The 20,519-nt window shown below is 44.0% G+C and overlaps 1 long non-coding RNA gene across 1 annotated transcript; it reads right to left on the bottom strand.

Annotated features, from left to right (window-relative positions):
• Positions 1-201: 201 nt before the first annotated feature.
• On the bottom strand, positions 202-14,654 carry LOC310819031. The gene is made up of 3 exons (XR_014554747.1): positions 14,430-14,654; positions 1,281-1,380; positions 202-295 (listed from the first exon to the last, which is right to left on the bottom strand). It is a non-coding gene; the product is annotated as an uncharacterized lncRNA (long non-coding RNA).
• Between the last annotated feature and the right edge of the window lie 5,865 nt (positions 14,655-20,519).

Genomic DNA, 20,519 nt, shown 5'->3' with positions numbered 1-20,519 from the left:
GAGAAACTAGAACCACAGTCCCCCACTAAACCACCTTGTCCACATACATAGGCTTTGTGACTCAAAAAACATTAAATAACAGATTGATGACAAACCTGATCACTCAACAGATGATATTAGTTTTCCTCTTGGGTTTTCATTTGATGGGAACCTCCCCTCCCCTCCCTCCCCTCCCTCCCTCCCTCCCTCCCTCCCCTTCCTCCCTCCCTCTTTTCCTTGGTTCAACACTTGGATAGGCTCCTTCCCTGGGGCCAGGAACAGATTGTTTGGCTGTGTTGCTGTTCAACCCCATGTCCTGATGATTGATGGGAGGAAGAAGACAGAGGACAGGCTCAGTGTAATGCATGGGATGGAATGAGACATTGTGTCAAACACAAATCCTCCGATTTTCTACCTCCACCCTGGTTCTGATGATGGATGAGTGGAGAGAGGAAGGTGGAGGAAGGGTGGGACCAAATATATGATGATGCTTCATCCAAAATGACTCAATAATATCATATATATACACAGTTTGGTCCGGAAATATTTGGACAGTGACACAGTTCACTTGCATTGAGAGCTCCTTTGACCACATGTTGTGCGTTCACAGCAATAGCTTCCAAATGCAAATACCACACTTGGAATCAACTCAGACCTTTTACCTGCTTAATTGATAAAGAAATAACAAAGGAATATCCCACACCTGTCCATTAAACAGCTTTTGAGTCAATTGTCCAATTACTTTTGGTCCCTTGAAAAAGAGGGGGCTACATATTAAAGAGCTGTAATTCCTAAACCCTTCCTCCAATTTGGATGTGAATACCCTCAAATTAAAGATGAGAGTCTGCACTTTAAGTCTGTTATAACTGTAACTTTATTATGTTTTGTAAACAGCTAAAATAACAAATAAATTGTGTAAGAGTCCAAATATATATGGACCTAACTGTATATATATATATGGACTGGACTGTCAATACAATACTGGACTGTTTGAGGTGTATGTAGCAGTGGGACACTCTTTCAATGACCAAAAAGATGAAAGAAAAACAAGAATTGTTTGAGTGAATCTGAACGGAAGAGTTTAGAGAGAGAGAGAGAGGGGGGCAGGGAGAGACACAGAGAGAGAGAGAGAGAGAGAGAGAGAGAGAGAGAGAGAGAGAGACAGAGAGAGAGGAGACAGACAGAGAGAGAGAAAAATAGACAGAGAGAGAGAGAGAGAGAGAGACAGACAGAGACAGAGCAATAGAAATAGAGATAATTGCATGGCATCTCATGTACCTACATTGGGTCATGTTACCTACCTCTCAGAAGTCTTCTATAATCCTATATGTCTAGGTGAGATGTGTAGCTGCATGTCTTCGCTATTTACACAGCAACATGTCTGAGACACGGTAATTACACCTGGATTAGTGGGTCACGAACACCAGGATTATCATATTGTCATAAACACATAAACACATTCTGGAATGCCCCGAGAATAGCAGCTATGTTGGTCAGGTGTACATTCCAATCCATTTTATATATATATATATATATATATATATATATATATATATATATATATATATATATATATATATATTATTATTATTATTATTTTTTTTTACATTTTACTTTTATAAGTAAAAAAGGTGCCCTTTATAAAAAATATATTTTAACACATTTCTAAATGATATAAATCCTTTATAAACCGTTAAGAAACAGTTATAGGTCATTAGTTATATTGTTTGATTGCCGTAACTAACGCCAGTAGAGGCACATAAGATGCATGGAATGAACTCCTGACCAATATGGCGGCCCCCGTGGATGTGTTTCTGTAGCCCAGACGCTCATTCTAGTGTTTGTATAACTCTGTAGGAAAGTATATTCTGCACCAGCATTAAGACCTGAGGAGACCAGATAAGATCTATACCCTGTCGTCATCAATCACACAGAATAAAACATGTCCGAGATCGTACTGAGAGCCGTGTACATACACGGCTCCCACAGTTATTCTATACATCCAATGCTTGATTTGTAGCATCATTTCTTTGTTCCTACATTATTAATACAGTTTACTGGCCACAGCATCAAACCCACCCTGTCGGCTTTGAAACACCGCCCCCCCCCCCCCCCCCCCCCCCCCGGTCATGTTTTAATAAGTAATTTTTTTCATGTTGCTGAAATGTCTTATCTTTTCCAAATGATCCATCGACTGGAGGCTGGTGGAGGCCGGAATCGGAGGACGGGCTCATTGTGATGCATGGAACGGAATTAGGAATGGTATCAAACACACGTGTGGTGTCAGAATGCTATCAAACACCAGAACCTTAACCATAAAAGGGAAGAATGCAAAATGACCTGTGACCTGTGATCTGTGTGTAGGGCAGCTGAGGCTAGTGGAGGTAGCAGTCAGGCTAACTATTAGCATGGAATGGAATGAGGAATAGTATCAAACATATGTGTTCCGTTCCATGCAATACAATGAGCCCGTCCTCCGATTTCTACCTCCACCCACCCCACACTGTTTCAGTACATGTACTCCATGTTCACTGGACTGTGCAGATTGTCTAGTGACTGCCTGAATAATAGTGTGTGTGATTAAATCTAATGTATATATATGAAACATATACAGACAAGAAAAACTGCACACAACCATGGATGCCTTTGAGCATCAATTCATGAAATCATTTTCACTCCAACATTGCCTCCTTTTTTTGCTCGTATTTTACATGGCCAGCCATGTCAACATGTCTTCCATCCAGCAGCCATGTGATAAAGGGTGTACAGTAATCTTCAGAAATATCTCCTGGAGGCAGAATGTCGAAATTGTATATTAACTTATCTTCACATGACTGACAGGAGCTGCTCTGCGATAACTGAACGTGACAGCTTAGAGCTCAGAGGTCAACAGTGACAGCATCAATTAGGTCTTCAACAAGCCCAGTGTTTTTTGTTTTTTTTAAATATATTTTTAGGGCATTTCTGCTTTATTGGGACAGAGACAGTAGAGATTGACAGGAAGGATGGGTGAGAGAGAGAGGAGGGATGACATGCAAGATATGTCGAGGGTCGGAATCGAACCAGGAACCTTGCGATTATGTGTGCTACGCCACTAAGCACCCCGGTAGCATTGACTTTGACATGGTTTCTGAAGTGTTCATCTTGGAAGTAGGCCTAACTGCTCTAGGATAACATGCTGTATGTTTATGTGGCAATGTCCTTAAAGGTAGACTCAGCAACATGACATCAGCACAGACGAGGGAGCAACTTCCTGCTTACAGACAACATCAACAACAACAACAACAACAACAACAACAGAATTCACACTCGCGAGGTCATACATTAGAATGAAGCAATAAGAGCAGACTTGGTAGAGTAGAAGTATGTTATTGTTGTTATGCTATTGTTATTGTCGATGTCTGTCTGCGGGCATGAACTCTCCCCGCTGAGTACGATGATGTCATATTCCTGAGTCTACTTTTAAAGGGCACTGTCACAACAATGGTTACTATGGTAATAATGACAGGAGGGGAGTTCTCATTGGCTTGCTTTCAAAGTGTATTTTAAAGACAGAGAAACATTTTCTCGCCCACAGCATGATTAGAAAGAACAAAGAAACAACTGTTTTGTCCCCTTGCTCCTTCTCCGAGCGGGAGTCGAAGATGATCCCGTCACACGCAAGCGGCCCACCTCAGGACTGACGTTATGTAACTGCGGAGCCTAGGCAGCTGCAATGAATCTAACCACCCACCGTAAAAACCAAACAAGCTTCTTCGTGTGTCATCGTGCCGAGGGAAGCCATTATGTCTCCTTTGCATGAGAACGCTCATCCCATTAGGCTTCATCATCTTGAATAAATAAAGGCATATCTGCATATGTCTCAACTTATTTTCTAATGATGGGCCTTTCAGATGTCGTAGCCATAATAACCTTTTGAGAAGCAAAGAGCACGACAGGTTTTTATTACGCAGGATTTATTTATTCTCATGACAGTGAGACCAAAAAAAAAGTTTGTTCTTATTTTCTTTTAGATCTTTCTCATCTTTCTTACACAGACAAAAAAAAGGCACATTTCATTTTGAGTTATTTTCTGAATGATACGCCACCTCATGAATTACCGAACCTGATTCATCCCTTCTCTATGTAGACATTTCTCTAACATAAAAACACATTCAATACTTTAAAAGAGATCTTCTCCTCATGATCCTGTAGCAAAGACATCTGGAAAAAGTCTGCAACTGTAATCTATTAAGAAGACAAATGACAGAAGCAGTATTCCTCCAGGAAAGGGTGGAACCTAGGTGAACGATTTCTTCTCCTTTTTCTTCCTCTTTCTTGATTGCTGATTTCTCTGTCTGTTTTTTTATTTTTTTTGCGAACATCTTTTCTTTATTGATTCAGATAAACAAACAATCAAACAAACACTATCAAGTGACACTGACACACGCAACAACCTCGCTCTGTTCTGTTGATTGCGATGATTGCATAGTGAGGGGAGTACGTTTGCTTGCAGCTTGTTGACTTTAGAGAGCGTAACTCCGGTTCCTGCTGAACTGAGCCAGTGCTTGTGACATCAGACTGTTATCAGCCCAGTAGGCACGGGAGGTTGAGCCCAGCCACGTTCTCCGGCCGCAGTTCTCCAGTCTCACCACCAGGGGGTGGACTCCCAAGAGGTGGACGCTGTTGTGACTGCTGCCCGTTTGGCCAGACATCACATAGCCTACTGTCGAGGCTGTTTTCCGAGAGCTGCATTTGGCATCTGCCGTTCCAACAAACAAGTACAGCAATTATCATGATTACGCCTTTCAAAGCGTACGTCTGTGAGGCTGCAGCAGATGTTTCTATAACATGTTGTGAATAACATCAGAACAGAGTGGCACTCAGCAGTGAGAGCAGTTACCAGGTATTATATATGTACAGTTATGATGTACCATACTAGTATATGAGCAATGTTGTGTGTGGACTATAGCTACAGTAAGCAAACGCTGTACACCATCACATTGTTTTACAAGAGAATCAATTAAGGTGACACCATTAAGCTATTTTTAGGTTGGAGAGTGTGAGAGGGTTATTGTTTGAATATAATTACAAACACATTGCACATTCTAATATTGGCTGCGGTGAAATAAATCCACTCAGACACACCTGACAGCCAAGACACCGCGCAGTTAAGTGTGTTTCAATCATTCTGGGTTCAAGAGCAATTTAGAAATGCACTCATCGACTACTGTGCCTGCCTGTCTGCCTGCCCGCCTGTCTGCCTGCCTACCTGTCTGTCTGCCTGCCCGCTTGTCTGCCTGCCTGTCTGCCCGCTTATCTGCCTGTTTGCCTGCCTGTCTGTCCGTCTGCTTGTGTGCCCGCTTGTCTGCCTGTTTGCCTGCCTGTCTTTCTGCCTGTCTGTCTGCCTGTCTTTCTGCCTGTCTGTCTGCCTGTCTTTCTGCCTGTCCACTTGCCTGTCAGCCTGCCTGCCCACCAGCTCAATGAGTGTGTTTTTATGCCCCTCCATTGACAAGTGTGTTTTTATGTCCGTCCATCATGTGAGTGCTGATGAGAGAGAGAGAGAGAGAGAGGTAGAGAGAGGGAGAGAGAGAGTGAGAGAGAGAGAGAGAGAGAGAGAGTGAGGTAGAGAGAGAGAAAGAGGGAGAGAGAGAGTGAGAGAGAGAGAGAGAGAGAGAGAGAGTGAGGTAGAGAGAGAGAGAGAGTCAGAGAGAGAGGGAGAGAGAGAGAGTGAGAGAGGTAGAGAGAGAGAGAGAGGGAGAGAGAGAGAGAGTCAGAGAGAGAGGGAGAGAGAGAGAGTGAGAGAGGTAGAGAGAGAGAGAGGTAGAGAGAGAGAGAGTGAGTGAGAGAGGTAGAGAGGGCTTCCGAGGAGCGGAACTTAGCCACTGTGAACACAGGCTTTCTCAGATCTGTTCACAAAGTGAGCTAAGCCCTGCACCTCACGAAACATCCAGATGTCCTCCTCCTCCTCCCCCTCCTCCTCCTCCTCCTCCTCCTCCTTATTCTTCTTCTTCTGGTGTATCCACAGATTTCTGGAGAATGTTTTACAGTTATTTCGATCTGCTTTGGTCTTCTGTGGGCCAAAAAGTAAGGGCTTTCAGATACTGATCAGTACGAGGGTCTCTGTGGTGAAGATGTTTTGAAGTAAATGGCTTTAGGGTATTCTCCTAGGTTTATCCAATGCCTGTATAACAGGGGAGGCTGGTGGAGATAGAAATCAGAGGACGGGCTCATGGTAATGCACGGAATGGAATGATGGATGGGATCCACTGCTGTTTAATACTGTTATATCGTATTAGAGGGGTGTTGAAACCAACCAAACAAAACCCTGTTTAGGCGTTAAAGAAGCTTCCAAACTTGTAGTAGAGAATGCCAATGTGGTGTTTAAAACACGTTGAGAGAAGGCCATTGCCTACACGCTGACTGAGATCTACAGAGTTACAGTGAGGTGTGTCTCCTCTGCTCATGCCAGGAGCCTGTGGCGGTTAAGATCGGGACGGCCATCGCTGTGCCAGGAATGGGGCTGGGCGGCGGTGGCGTTGAAGTGGATGGCATGCAGCTGGTTGGAAATCCCTGGCAATGTGATTTTATATGATATAACAGCAAATCACTCTGCCAGGAATCCCTCCAGCCGCCCCATGGTGGGCGTAGGGGTGAGGGGTGAGGGGTGAGGGGGGAAGGGGGAGGGGGGTGGGGAGTGGAGAGGGAACAGAAACCGAATGAATCCCTCCAGCCGCCCCGTGGTGGGCGTAGGGGGGAGGGGGGTGCGGGGGGGGGGGGGGGGGGGGGGCGGCAGGGAGTGAAGGGGGGAATAGAAACCGAATAAATAAAGCGATATAGAGAAAGGCAGAGAGAGAAAGAAAGACACACTTCAGATTTGTTCACCCTTCAGTGGTAGGAAATTAGCAGCAGAGAAACAGGAATACGTCCGACAGCAGGTGTCGGTGTAAGCACAAGCCTGCTCATCATCACCCTGCAATTAGAGGAAACACACTCACAGAGCCCCCCCCCCCCCCGCCTCCCACCCCCGCAAACTCCTCCCCCTTCCTGTCTCTTGACCAGTCCTGTGTGTGGGAGCAGTCCTAGAAGAGGAAGAGAGGAGGGGAGGAGGGGAGGAAGGGAGGAAGGGGAGGAGGGGAGGAAGGGGGGGGGGAGCACATTAACTGATGCACCTGAGCAAACACATTGGACTGGATCTCTATATGCCTGTTTAGATAGTAGGAGACCCTGGGACTGGGGGTAGTTAGTTGGGCCGGTTATTATCCAACTGTCAACATGTCTGGGCCACACGTATCAAATATCAGCTTGTGTTAGCATTAGCACCGTTCATTCACCTCATCTGCACTTTGTCACTGCCCTTTCCACACCGAAGAGTACACAGAGTATATAAAAAGAATGATGACCGGACTTGCGGACGATTCCCTGGAAAATCAACTTTTTTGGGGGCCTTTTGAAAGATCACGCAATAATTCCTGTTACGTGACAGAAAAGCCAACCCAAATACATGCTATCATCTACTTGGATCTGAGATGCATGATGTCCAGTGCTATTTCTGATGACAGACTGGGACTATAGCTTTGGCCTAGTTCTCACACAGAGCTCAGAACGTCGGAGAACCTCTCCTGGTCCGGCAGGAGCATGGGATAAGCAGTCGCTGTCCAAAGGCAGAAGTTAGGGGGCAAAACACGGCCTAGCTTTCAAAATATTTATTCCACCATCGTAGAGTTCTGGAGCAGGAAACAAGAGGGGCCAAGACAGAATAAACACTGATCTTCCTGTATCGTTTACAGCCCCTCGGCTGGAGCTGTGTGTGTGTGTGTGTGTGTGTGTGTGTGTGTGTGTGTGTGTGTGTGTGTGTGTTTGGGGTGTATGTGTGTGTGTTTGGTGTGTGTGTGACCATGGTTGGCCATAACTGTCTAATAGTCGTAATGGGTGAGATGGAGAATTCTGTTTTCATTTGAATTGTGTGGTTCCTTCACCCAGGCCTCAATCAGTTGAGCCTAGCAGGGCGTTCAGGATAACGACTGTCATTTTTCTCCTGCTGAAAGAAATCATGTTCAATTTGAAAAGCGGCTAGTTGTCTTGCATTGGTCATAATTATTGTGCGTCATCCACCGTACTGTTGTTTATTTGTCAATCATGCCAACGAATGACGCAAATGTACATAACCGTTCTACCAGCTTTTAGACACACACACACACACACATACCCACACACCCGCACGCACACTCCCACGCCCACACATACGCACACACATACACGCAAGCACACACACACACACACATATACCCACACACCCGCACGCACACGCACACACGCATGCACACGCCCACACACATACACGCACACACGCATGCACACGCCCGCACACACACACACTCGCATACACACACATACACACACACACACGCATGCACACGCCCACACACACACACACACACGCCCACGCACACATACTCCTCTTCACATCACTTTGTGTAATAGCAGTAAGTACAGTACAGGCTGAGTCGGAGGAAGATTAGATTAATTACAATCCAAAACACAAAAGGACTGATTCTATATCTCAAATATTGTAAGAAAAGGATTGAGAAAATTGCAATATTCCTCATAAAGAGATGTAAATCATAACAAGCTGAGTGTTCGATAGACAATGGAGTGGGGAAATACGGTCTTTAAATACAGTCTCTAACCCTAACCTGTCACTCTCACTCTCTCACTAACCTGCCACTCTCACTATCTTTTTTGACACGTGTAACAATCGCGGGGTCATCCAGGTAAACGAAGCCGTCACTTTGCCGCCTCGCTGACTCTAATGGCTGACAACGCCGTATGTCTCGGAGTGCCGTGACGTTGCGCCAAATATCAGTTATAAAACCATGAGAAAAACGGCCTTTTTCCCGCGAGCTCCACCCGCCTTCCAAATTGATGCTTTCGACATGTCGAGAGCTGCAGTAGCTGGTTCCAAATCACTTCTGTTACAGAGCCGGGGTATTGGCTCTTCTCTCGGGAACGTTAACTCAGCCCTCGACGCCGGAGATTGGGCTTGATGTGCCGCAGCCCTGCCAGACAATCATGGAGTTCCAAGTTCAAATCCGTCTCCTAGTTGGCATTTTTTTTTTTATGTGTGTGTGTGTGTGTGGTGTGTATGTGTGCGTGTGTGTGTGTGGTGTGTGTGTATGTGTGTGTGTGCCTGTGCGCGTATGTGTGGGTGTGTGTGTGTGCCAGAGGCCTACAGCTCTTTTCCTGTGATTACCCTGATTTTCACAGGCTCAGCTTCTCTCAGCTGTTCTGGCTAGACGGACAGACGGACAGAGCGTTTCTGGGGGGGGGGATCGGCCAGACCAGAGCCAGAGGGGCACACACTACCACACGTGATTGGTTTGGCGTGGGTTCAAGCACATGTGATTGGTCTGGCCTGAGCTCAGACGCCATTCCGTGTCCTCGGCGGGGCAGGAAGCACGGGAGTGGACAAAGGAGGCCATTGCATACGGGGAAACTGTGGGCGGGTTTCCTGGGCTGATGCTGCAGATAATGTTGACTGTGTGCCCAGACAGAGAGGGCCACAGAGGGAGGCAGGGACGCAGGGAGCGGGGGATTTAGGCATGGTGGTGGGTGGGGGTCATACCCCTCTGAGGAACCCATGACGCACAGGCAGACACTGATGATAAACGTCAGAGAGAGAGAGAGAGAGAAAGAGAGAGAGAGAGAGAGAGAGAAAGAGGAGGGAGAGAGAGAGAGAGAGAGAGAGAGAGAGAGAGAGAGAGAGAGAGATTCAAACAGCCGACGATGGCCCTGTCTCACCCGACCAGAAAATCACCAACTGTCAGATTAGCTCTATGTCGTCAAGCATAAATGGCAAAGAGATTCAGCTTTTAAGAACCATTCTGCTACACTAAGTACTTCATTTTTACTGCCACTTAATGTATCACACTTCGAAATAATCCACCTTATAGCAATTACCGTGACGGTGATTAAATGGTGATTGAAAGACGTAATTCAAACGTGAACTTAGAAAAAATATTCTCTGTTGATTTTATACACGCTCCCTTTTATTAGCCTACCGTATTTATATTCATGCGGCTATAACCAGTAATTAACCAAAAGGAATTGCATTTGATATTTTCTAAGAGGATTTTCTCCTCATCTGTGACTAAGTGGCTCCAGAAGGCCGGGCCTTGGTGATTCATTTAGCTGTAGACTATGTGCATGCAAATCAATGGTCACGACCCATTATGGTACTTTATCCCATTTGAAATATGTGAGATTTCAAAATGACATTAGGAAACCTGGTAATAACAAACACATTTTTAAATGACTTGCAACTGGAAAACGCTTACTGGAGTGGATGTTGTGTCAGCAAAATGTTATCGAATTCCCATGCAGGTTACGGAGCAAAATGAAACAAAAACAAAGAAGGGTTTAATCTAATTATGTGTACATGCCACAAACCATTTCGTGATTAACTTGTTTTCATGTCAAGGTGTACAGAACAGTGCTCGGCAACAGTGACACGAATCACTGTCAATATCTGTTAGTGCCCTGGATCATGAGCAGAAACAAAGACTAAAACAATCCTTAAAGGTATTTACTGCAAAACTGCTGAGGATGGTTTACATTTGCGTGCGGAAGGAGTAAACAAAACGTAATTACATCGGCGGTTAGCTGACTTCGCCAAATTACTTCCCCAGAACCTCTCTAGCCACTAAACATCTCACAGGCCCTCCGCCTCAGGAGCCTGGAAGCCAAATAACCCTTAACTTTATTTCCTTCTCTACATGGACCCGACCATGTGAATGCGTTCAGGGCTTTAAAGAAGGAGGGCACTCCGGGGACACTCAAACTTGAATCAAACCAGTGCCTCTGACCAAACGAATGCTTTGGCTGCTTGAAACCAAACAGGCCTTTTAACTAGCGACGTCGCTGAAAAAGGCAGCCGGAGTAAAGTGGCCTGAGGGGGGGGAGATTACCGCTCGGTGACTGGAGCTGTCTGGGGTCTTAGGACGTCATAAAAGAAAAGGAGGTGGGCTCAGGCTCAATGCCGATTGGGTGTTGGGTGCATGACAAGACGGAGCGAACGTTAACGGCTTCCTTGATTGGATAAAGCCAAATACAAGGCCTCACAAATAGCCTGGAACACAACAAAGTACAGTCGGCTCACGTTGGCCACCTCGGTAGACACGCGCACATTTCAGAACTCAAGAGAATCACTTCTAAAAACCAAAACGACAGCGGTTGTAGCCAGTGAACTTGACGAACACGTCAACCGCCCCGCTGTTAACCGCTCCTGTGAGGCTGAATGAGACAAGTAGCAGCTATCATGCTTTTTCTCACACGTTAAAACGAAGGTAGGCAGAATTCGGGGGACTTTATGAGGGTTGGAAAAATGCAATAAAAGTTGGTCCAGTGAATGCACCCATCTGCTGGGCCCTAGGAGACTTCCTGTAAACAAGTCTCGCAGAGAACAAAACCTCTCACACTCATTGCTCCTCGATAATTACCCTTTCATCTTTATTTTCTTCTTCTTCTTCTTCTTTTCGCACGCCTAGAGTACTCTCTCTTTTCCTACCCCTCCCTGAACTCTGTCCACGTTCATTCTTACTCACTCACTCTCTCACTCTCTCTCTCTCTCTCTCTCTCTCTCTCTCTCTCCCTCCCTCTCCCTCTCTCTCACTCTCTCTCTCTCTCTCTCTCACTCTCTCTCTCTCCCTTGCTATTTTCCCCCCTAACATACCTCTAAATTGCTTACTGGAAAATGTTTAAAAAGAGTCTTTGGAAGCAAGTATTACCAGGATGTTAAGAGTGAAAAATATACTTGCTTTGGGTTAGATAGTGTTTACATTAGTGGAGGCTGGTGGAGGTAGAAATCGGAGGACGGGCTCATTGTAATGCATGGAACGGAATGAGGAATGGTATCAACGCGTGTTTGATATCATTTCTTATTCTGTTCCATGCATTATAATGAGCCCGTCCTCCGATTTCTACCTCCACCAGCCTCCCCTGGTTTACATTATTCTCAATAATGGATGTAATGTTTCATAATTAGTCGTTTTCATTTGGTTGATAAATCATTTGATTATTCGTAAATGTTTTTATCCTTCAAATATAAATATATAAGATAAAGATTTATGCTTTAGTATTTCAACTTGACACAAAAGCTAGGCTCATAAAATAATGATTAGTCTATGTTCCACCTGCCACCTACACACACAGGCTCATAAATTCAGCACAACAATTAACAACAATTAACTTTTCCATTATTTCATTCATAAAATTATTTTCTTTTTGTGCTGCACAGAATATAGTCAGTCTATATTTTAACTGTAATTATACAACAGTTTGATCAGAACAAGCATTGTGCTTTATTCCTTGATAAAGTAACAGCTATGACACATTTGTCCTGTTTACCATACATTACCAGCAGTAATATCCCGCGCAAATTGTGTTTATCACGTTACCTTTACAATGGAGTGATTGTTTTGAGAACTACAGTACCAGTCAAAAGTGTGGACACACCTTGCCAAGAGTGTGCAAAGCTGTCATCAAAGCAAAAGGTGGCTACTTTTAAGAATCTAAAATATAAAACATATTCTGGTTTGTTTAACACTTTTTTGTGTTCCTTCATAGTTTTGATGTCTTCAATATTAATCTACAATGTAGAAAATAATTGTAAAAAATACTTAAAGCACCGTGCTCTTGTCACAATTCTCTCTGCCTCGCGTCGGGCCTAAGCGCTTGTGTCCGCTTGGCCTGACAACGCCCCTCAGCCGTGACTTTATTCACGGTAAAAGCACGGCCTCTCGTGCCCTTTTGCTTCCGTCAGGTGTATTTCTTTGGCTGTGGCGTAGCTGTGGAGCATCGGTGAGATGCACCATGTTAAGCTGAAGAAGCCCAGAAGTGCTGCAGAAGCCAACTGGCCGGATAGCTGCACAGGGACCCTCTGTATGGATAGCTCTAATCACTGAGTGATGTCAGGTGGAAAAGACTGCCTGCTTCCTCTCCTCGAGCCAACACTCAGACCAGAGGAGAGAGAGAGAGAGAGAAGGGGGGGGAGACGGAGAGAGCGAGAGAGAGAGAGAGAGAGAGAGACGGAGAGAGAGAGAGAGACGGAGACAGAGAGAGAGAGTGAGAGAGAGCGGGAGAGCTAGACCAGCCACATAGCTTGCCTGGGTTTCACATTCGTTCTGGTTTCTTCTGGATTCTGTGCTACAGTTGTTTATTTCTAGTCTCCTAATTGATTCATATTGAACAGGAGCCAAATGAGCTCTGATCCAGGAAATGTTTACATTTATGTAAACACATATAATTCTGAGTCTGGCTATACTGTAATGTTAGATGCGGCCAGGAACGTCTGAATTAAAATCAATTTGGGGTCATAAATAAAAGGATTATGTTACACACAAACACTTCAGTGGAAAATGTATGCAGCCTCCTTGTATGCAACCATCTATAACTCTGTACTCCACTGAGAACGTTCGATAAACTGTTTCTTAATTTCTTAACTTTCGACCATTTGTTTGTCAAGGACGAATCAAGTCATTTGGCGACTTCAACAAAATAAAGCGTACTGTATATAAATGTCTGCAGGGAAAATTAGTCGTGCGTGCATTTTCTTGCAGATATCATTTCAATTTAGCCCGCAATGCGTTTCAACATCATGTGGCTCTTGGAACTTCCAGGCCATTGTCAAATAGAAAATAAACAAATGGTGCTGTCTTATCCTGCATAAACAGCCGTCAAACATACTGTAATTCCATTATAAAATATGAATAAGCAACTGGTAGAATGGCTGAATAAAACGATAACGTGGCTCATACATAAACAATGGGGCCGTAGGCCTCAATTTTTACGATCTTTGGCGGTTTGTATTTTTCCTGTTGATATTTTAGACTTAAACATAACAAAAGATTTTTGTTTTCATCCAATATAAATTGAGACCTACATTTTGCACAAAACAAAACAAAAGGTCCACAGTCTTTCTGTCTTGATTTTGCAGCAACATTTTTAATCTTCAATATAATATGTTCGCATTGTCTCCCTCCTTAGGCCGAAGCATATGGAATACGCATGTATTTCGGGAAGCTATACAGCTCAATGACTTTATATAGTATAAGCCTTTGCCAGGCATATATATATATATATATATTATTATTTATTTTTTTAAAGTTGCAACGTTAAAAATATACAAAAAGTACAGAAAATGTTTTTTCATTCATTCCCATCGTGGATATGCTGTAGGGCCACAGGTGGGAACCAAAAGTGCATTACACATGCTGGACACACAAATCACTTTCCAAAACCTAGTCGAAGCTATAACATTAAATATCAAATCACAACTTCACTGCATAACACATCTTCAAATTACTGTATGCATCTCCTAGATCCCGCTCAAACAATTTCACATTACATTTCAACCAATTTCGAACAAAAATGTTTTAACAGATTGAGTAAAAAAAAAACTCTCTCTTACTCACACAAAAGTACCGTCGACTTTCATTCGAGATTCGAGTTTTGAGGCCCCAATGTCTTTACAAGCCAACAGTGAGGTGATCCCAGTACCGCAGAACACACAAAGACCAGAGGGAGAGAAGGAGAGTAGAAAGTGGATCAACAACTACATGTTGCTCCTTAGATCTTCTTCTCAACTCCGCCACGCTCAACGTGTGCTCAACATCCAAACTAGTATTGCTCCTCCTCTCCCCCTGGCCTCCCCAGTCAGCTAGTCAGGGAACTGAGTCGGAGGCAGAGAGAGAGAGAGGGGGCTCTGCCTCATTCACAGAAGTTAGACTTTGAAAACCACACCCAGAACTCAGGGCTGCGGCGGTGCGCAGAGGACGTTTTCGTCGTTTTCCTTAAATAACACCAGAGAGAGAGAGAGAGAGGGAGGGAGGGAGGGAGGGAGAGAGAGAGAGAGAGAGAGAGACAGAGAGAGAGAGAGAGAGAGAGAGAGAGAGGGAGGAAACTGCTGTTTTCTACTCGCCTTGAACCCTCAAATAACCAAGCAGTAGGTCATGTTTTTGAAATGAAAACGGTGACAGCGTAGTAGGATAGTGGTAATTTCAGGATGTTTATTTTGATTTAGTCAAGGCTCTATTTTTGAAGATTTAGTAGGTGGAAGGTGGGCCCTGGATTTAAACACTGGTTTAAAGAGATACTGTGTGTGTGTGTGTTTGTGTGTGTGCATGCACGCGTACGTGTGTGTGTGTGTGTGTGTGTGTATGTATATATGCGTACTATGTTTGTGTGTGTGTGTGTGTATGTGAAAGTGCGCGCGCGTGTGTGTGTTTGTGTGTGTGTGTGTGTGTATACATTCATATGAGTAGGCACAAAGGCTTAAAATTGAGAGCTCCCTATATCCCCTGGTGATGACAAACAGCTGTACCTCTTTCCTATTTGGGTGGTCATGGCGGACCCCGTTCAACCCGTCCTCATACAGCACACATGCTTCTCCGCAGGCGAAGGAAACACACTATTTACCGCAATATTTGTTGTGTTTGAAATGTCGCTTGATCTCATTCCCTATGAGAGTATCCGTCGTCTTTCGCTTCTTATCTGTAATTGTGTGTAACTCCACCATGTCAGACGAGCGGTTTGTAGTTTACAAACAAGTATTTCCTTTTTTGTTTTTAGTTTTACATTTTTGGGAGTCATACTGTTGCACTAAAGTGGACATGAACTGAAGGAAACACGTGTGTGTGTGTGTGTGTGTGTGTACGCACACGTGCGTGCATGTGTGTGTGAAGAGGGTCAAGTATCCCTGCTCACATTTCAAAATGGACGATCTTTCTCTTATTTGGGGGTCTGTTCTATAATAGCATTCACATGGGTAAGGCGACATCCATTCAACACGTCCATTTCCCCCCCCAGGACTGATCCTTCACTAACGACTGGCGATGCTAATAGAAGAGTCCCTGGACTGTCACGTGACAACCTCTCCCCTGTTCCTTTGTTTGTCCATTCGTTTCTATGTACAGCCTCATGTTATGTTGCTAGGGAACATTGTTTGCGGTATCAAATCAATCAGATTAGCATTAATATTCCCCCCCCACCCCCCCCCCCCCCCCGGTGATTCATATTCATTGACATATCCCTCTTCCTATAGACCAAAGGAAACCTGACGTGTACAACTCAGTTATCGAGATTCTCTTTAAAAAAAAAAACACACAAAAAAACCCAACTCTCACTTTAAGCCTGTTGTCAAGTTGAGAAGTCGTTTCTGAAAAGGCGTTCATGACACTGGGTGAAAAAAAAGTATATGTTTAGGAACATATACAATGGTAATCCTATTTGCTTTTCAGAATATCTGGGTATTGAACTAAAATAATGTTAAACAACTGACAGTCCTTTTGTGTTGTGAATGTCAAGGCTGTCTGACAAAGGAGGGTTCTAGAAACAAACTATAAAACAGTGTTATTTGAACTGGCACGTTGCCCGGACGACATGTGAAAACAAAGGCGGTCTGCACACTCCCTATCTGTGACTGGAGACAGCCAGACAGCCAGACCCACACACACACACACACGCACGCACACACACACACCCACACACATGCACGCACACACACACACATGCACGCACACTTTCACCTGTATCTCACTGCAGAGGAAGTTATGTGAACTGTGTGTGTGTACGCTTGTGTGTGTGTGTGTGTGTGTGTGTGTGTGTGTGTGTGTATATATGAGTCATCCTGGAGACCCCACCCTGTGTAGGCGAGGATTTGGCCACTGACAGTTAGCCTGTCCTAGGAAGAACTGTTCACACACACACACAACTGTGCTCTTTGTTCTAATGTCATTCTGAAAAAGAGAAAAGAGAAACCATATTTTTCTGTGGCCATGATGGCCTCTAATTCACACCACTGATAGTATCTGGCAGGATATCAATGCCTTAATGTGCAGAAATAAACAAGGAACACACACACACACACACACACACACACACACACACACACACACACACACACACCACTTTTGATCTCGCTGGTTTTAGCTGTTTAGCCTGACTGAGAACAGGCCTACAGCCTGGATTCCTTCCCCAGGTTGCAGGATTTCTGTAATTGAAGCTCTGTCATGCATGTCATGCACCTTCATTGAACATTGTGTCCTGAGAAGTGTTTGCATGTTTGTCAATATATCACGAATTTGTTCGTGATAGGGTTAGGGTTAGGGTTAAGATTAGGGTTAGGGGTTAGGGTTAGGGTTAGGGGTTAGGGTTAGGGTTAAGATTAGGGTTAGGGTTAAGATTAGGGTTAGGGGTTAGGGTTAGGGTTAGGGGTTAGGGTTAGGGGTTAGGGTTAGGGTTAAGATTAGGGTTAGGGTTAAGGTTAGGGGTTAGGGTTAGGGTTAGGTTAGGGTTAGGGTTAGGGTTAGAGTTAGGGTTAGGGGTTAGGGTCGAGTTGTAGTTTTAGTCTCTTCTCTCCTCCTCTCCTCTCTTCTCTGTCTTTTTCTCTCCGTTTCTCTCCTCTTCTGCTCTCACACCTCCTGTGTGTGGATTATGTCATGACTGTGTTATTAACGTGTTATTACTACTGTTTTTAGTAACAACAGGACACCGTAGGAACATGCTACATTAATCACACCGCAGCGCTGCTCGCCACTCAGCTACTGTGTCAGACGCCGTGGTAATCCTACGTGGGGGCCCACCGTTGCCATGGCGGCACAGCCACATCTGGTTTTCGCCAAAAAAACGATTTCCAATGTGTCACTTTAGAGACCCTACCGCTTGTGAAATGAAATCATGACCAATAAAAAAAAAAAAAAAAAAGAAAAGAAAAACAGAAATAACCCCCCCCCCCCCCCCCCGACCCAAAGCCTTAGTTGGTGGGTTCTGGGGTTCTGGCTGCCACCCCGTTGTTCTCTGTTCCACTTAATGTTTTCGGCGTTCCCGGCGTTCCCGATCGATCCTGTTCCCAATTAAGGATTCATTCTGCGCCCGCTCCTCGACGACGACGTGGCTTTGAAGTCTCGAACTAAAGCGGGTAACTTAAGACCGGAGTCGCGGGCGGGCAGATCAAGAGAGAGAGCGGTCACGTGGGCCTCCTAATTTCCTTTTAATGGGTAACATTAGGCCGCTCTGATGGAGCACGCCAACGGCAAAGCCTGCAAGCCAGCATCAGATATATTCAGTTTGGAATCGGGCCCTTATACCCCCCCCCCCCCCCCCCCAACACACACACACACACCCCCACCACCACCACCACCACCACCACCCACCCCCACCCCCGAGTCCACGTCCCCCGTCTCCACTTTAAGTCTAGCCACTAGGTGACATTCCGTAAGTATCCATCTGTGATTAATCTAGTCGGATTAATTAAGGGCTCTTTGGCATTCAGCTCTGCTTTACAATCAGGAGATGATTGACAGGTCCGTGTGTGGACTGCATAAGGCCGTGTACTGTCTGTATGGCTGTGTGAATGCTTATACCATAATCTCATCGCAACCCCCGCCGGCTCATACGTTCACAGTCAATACACATCATTTAAAAAGCCATACGCAAAATCACTTTGCTTTGGTTTCCTTGTCTGCACATTAAAGTTTACTATATGTGATGGTATGTGAATTGTAGGTCGAAGGTCAGATGTAAAAATCCGACATGAAGGCTGACAGCAATATGGAAACACTTAAACGGGGGCTTGTGTGCTGTAGCAGGAGGACTGTAGGCCGCGCCGCCGCTCTCCACAGAGACCTGCTCGCTCTCATTTGTTTTGTAATGAGGTCCAATTATTTTTGTCATCAAAAGAGCCGTAACACTCTGTATCCATTGTGAGTTCTTGTCAGTTGTAATCCCAGTGAAATATTCCTTGAAACACGTCGCGTCAAATGTTCTGTTTGTTCTGTGGACCAAGTTCAAGGACTCTGTTACAATGTTTTGTCGCTGGGTTTGTCTGGGTAGTAAACAAATGTGTTTACGATAAATACCCGTTTTAGTGTTTATTTCATTCATAACAGAGACAGTTAACAGATGCTCTCAAACACATAGGGGAAAAAAAAGGCATTCGTTTAAAGGTTTGAGTCATTTATACAAATTGTGTAGTATCAATACCAGTACCAGTACACAATACTACATGTTCTACCTCACAAAACCTGCTGCTGGATTGGACCAGGTCTCTTAAAAAAAAAAAAAAAAAAAGATGTTATCTCAATGAGGCTAACCTGGAAACCTAACCTTTACAAAATAAAGGTTAAACAATTACATGAGAAACAAGGGCAGAAACCTCCAAGAGAACGAACTGTCTCTCTCTACAAGTTCCAAGAATAGGAGCTATAAATAATCTCTGATTTGTGCCAGCCACACCTGAACACTACCCTGACTTACTCACCCCATTGTAGGATGGGATTAACACAGTTAATAGTCGAATGAAGATGGGATTAACACAGTTAATAGTCGAATGAAGAATGTGAGGGAATTATGCCATAAACATTTTTCACAGGAGGGCACATGCCAAAATTGAAAAGACCTATCTGAACAAGTAACAGCATGGGTCATCGACAGTAACCTACCCCCCGTTTACCCTACGACTCCAGGGACATGGTGGTGGTGGTGTGTGTTTGTCGGTGACCTCATCTTCAGTACCATTCAAAGGTTTAGACACACCTTCTCATTCAATGGTTTGTCTTTATTTTATTTTTTTAATTATTTTCTACATTGTAGATTAATATTGAAGACATCAAAACTATGAAGGAACACACATGGAATTATGTAGTAAACAAAAAAAGTGTTAAACAAACCAGAATATGTTTTATATTTTAGATTCTTCAAAGTAGCCACCTTTTGCTTTGATGACAGCTTTGCACACTCTTGGCCAGGTGTGTCCACACTTTTGACTGGTACTGTATGTCAGGTCTAACATTTGAGAAGGTGGGTCTAATTATTGGAGAATATTTCAGGTTATTTTTGCACAATACTGAGTCTGTACTAGTTTTGAATGAATTCTTATTAGAAATGCAAGCAATCAACATGTCAATGTCTGGTTGCAAATGTGAATACATACGTGGGTGTAATTACTGTTGAATATTTATCTTTTTTATTTTTTTTGCATAATAGCTATACTACTGTTGAATAATTGAATAATTGATATATTGATTGAATAATTGATATAAAGAAATGTAGAAATATATAGAAATATATAGAAATGCAAGACACATTCCAGTTTCAGGGGATTATATGGCTAAAAATCAAAATGTTGTTACTTTTCAGATGGACTCCAGTAAAACAAGAAAAAAATATAGAAATTATAAACACAGAAACACAGAAAGATATTTACCCTCTGCCCTCCCGCAGGTTGTATTAGCTCCCAGTGGTTGAAAACATAGCAGATGAACAGTTTTGTTAACAACTAATCTCTCTCACACCGGACTAGCCTGGGGACAAGGTCGGCTGGGACCAGGGTGTGATACACTATCTGTTGTTATTATTATCAAAGGTGTTACTGATGTTTTAGATGTTTTTAATGTCTAATGTATTATGTGCCACTGTGAAGCTAAATCCTCTTCGCTTCTCTTCTCTTCTATTGTAATTTATTCTATTTTATTTTACTCTATTCTATTCTATTAAGTTCTATTCTA

This window comes from Argentina silus (assembly GCF_951799395.1).
Source record: "Argentina silus genome assembly, chromosome: 18".
Classification (NCBI taxonomy): domain Eukaryota; kingdom Metazoa; phylum Chordata; class Actinopteri; order Argentiniformes; family Argentinidae; genus Argentina; species Argentina silus.
Note: the sequence above shows the minus strand (reverse complement) of the source record. Positions and strands in the feature narration are given on the sequence as shown.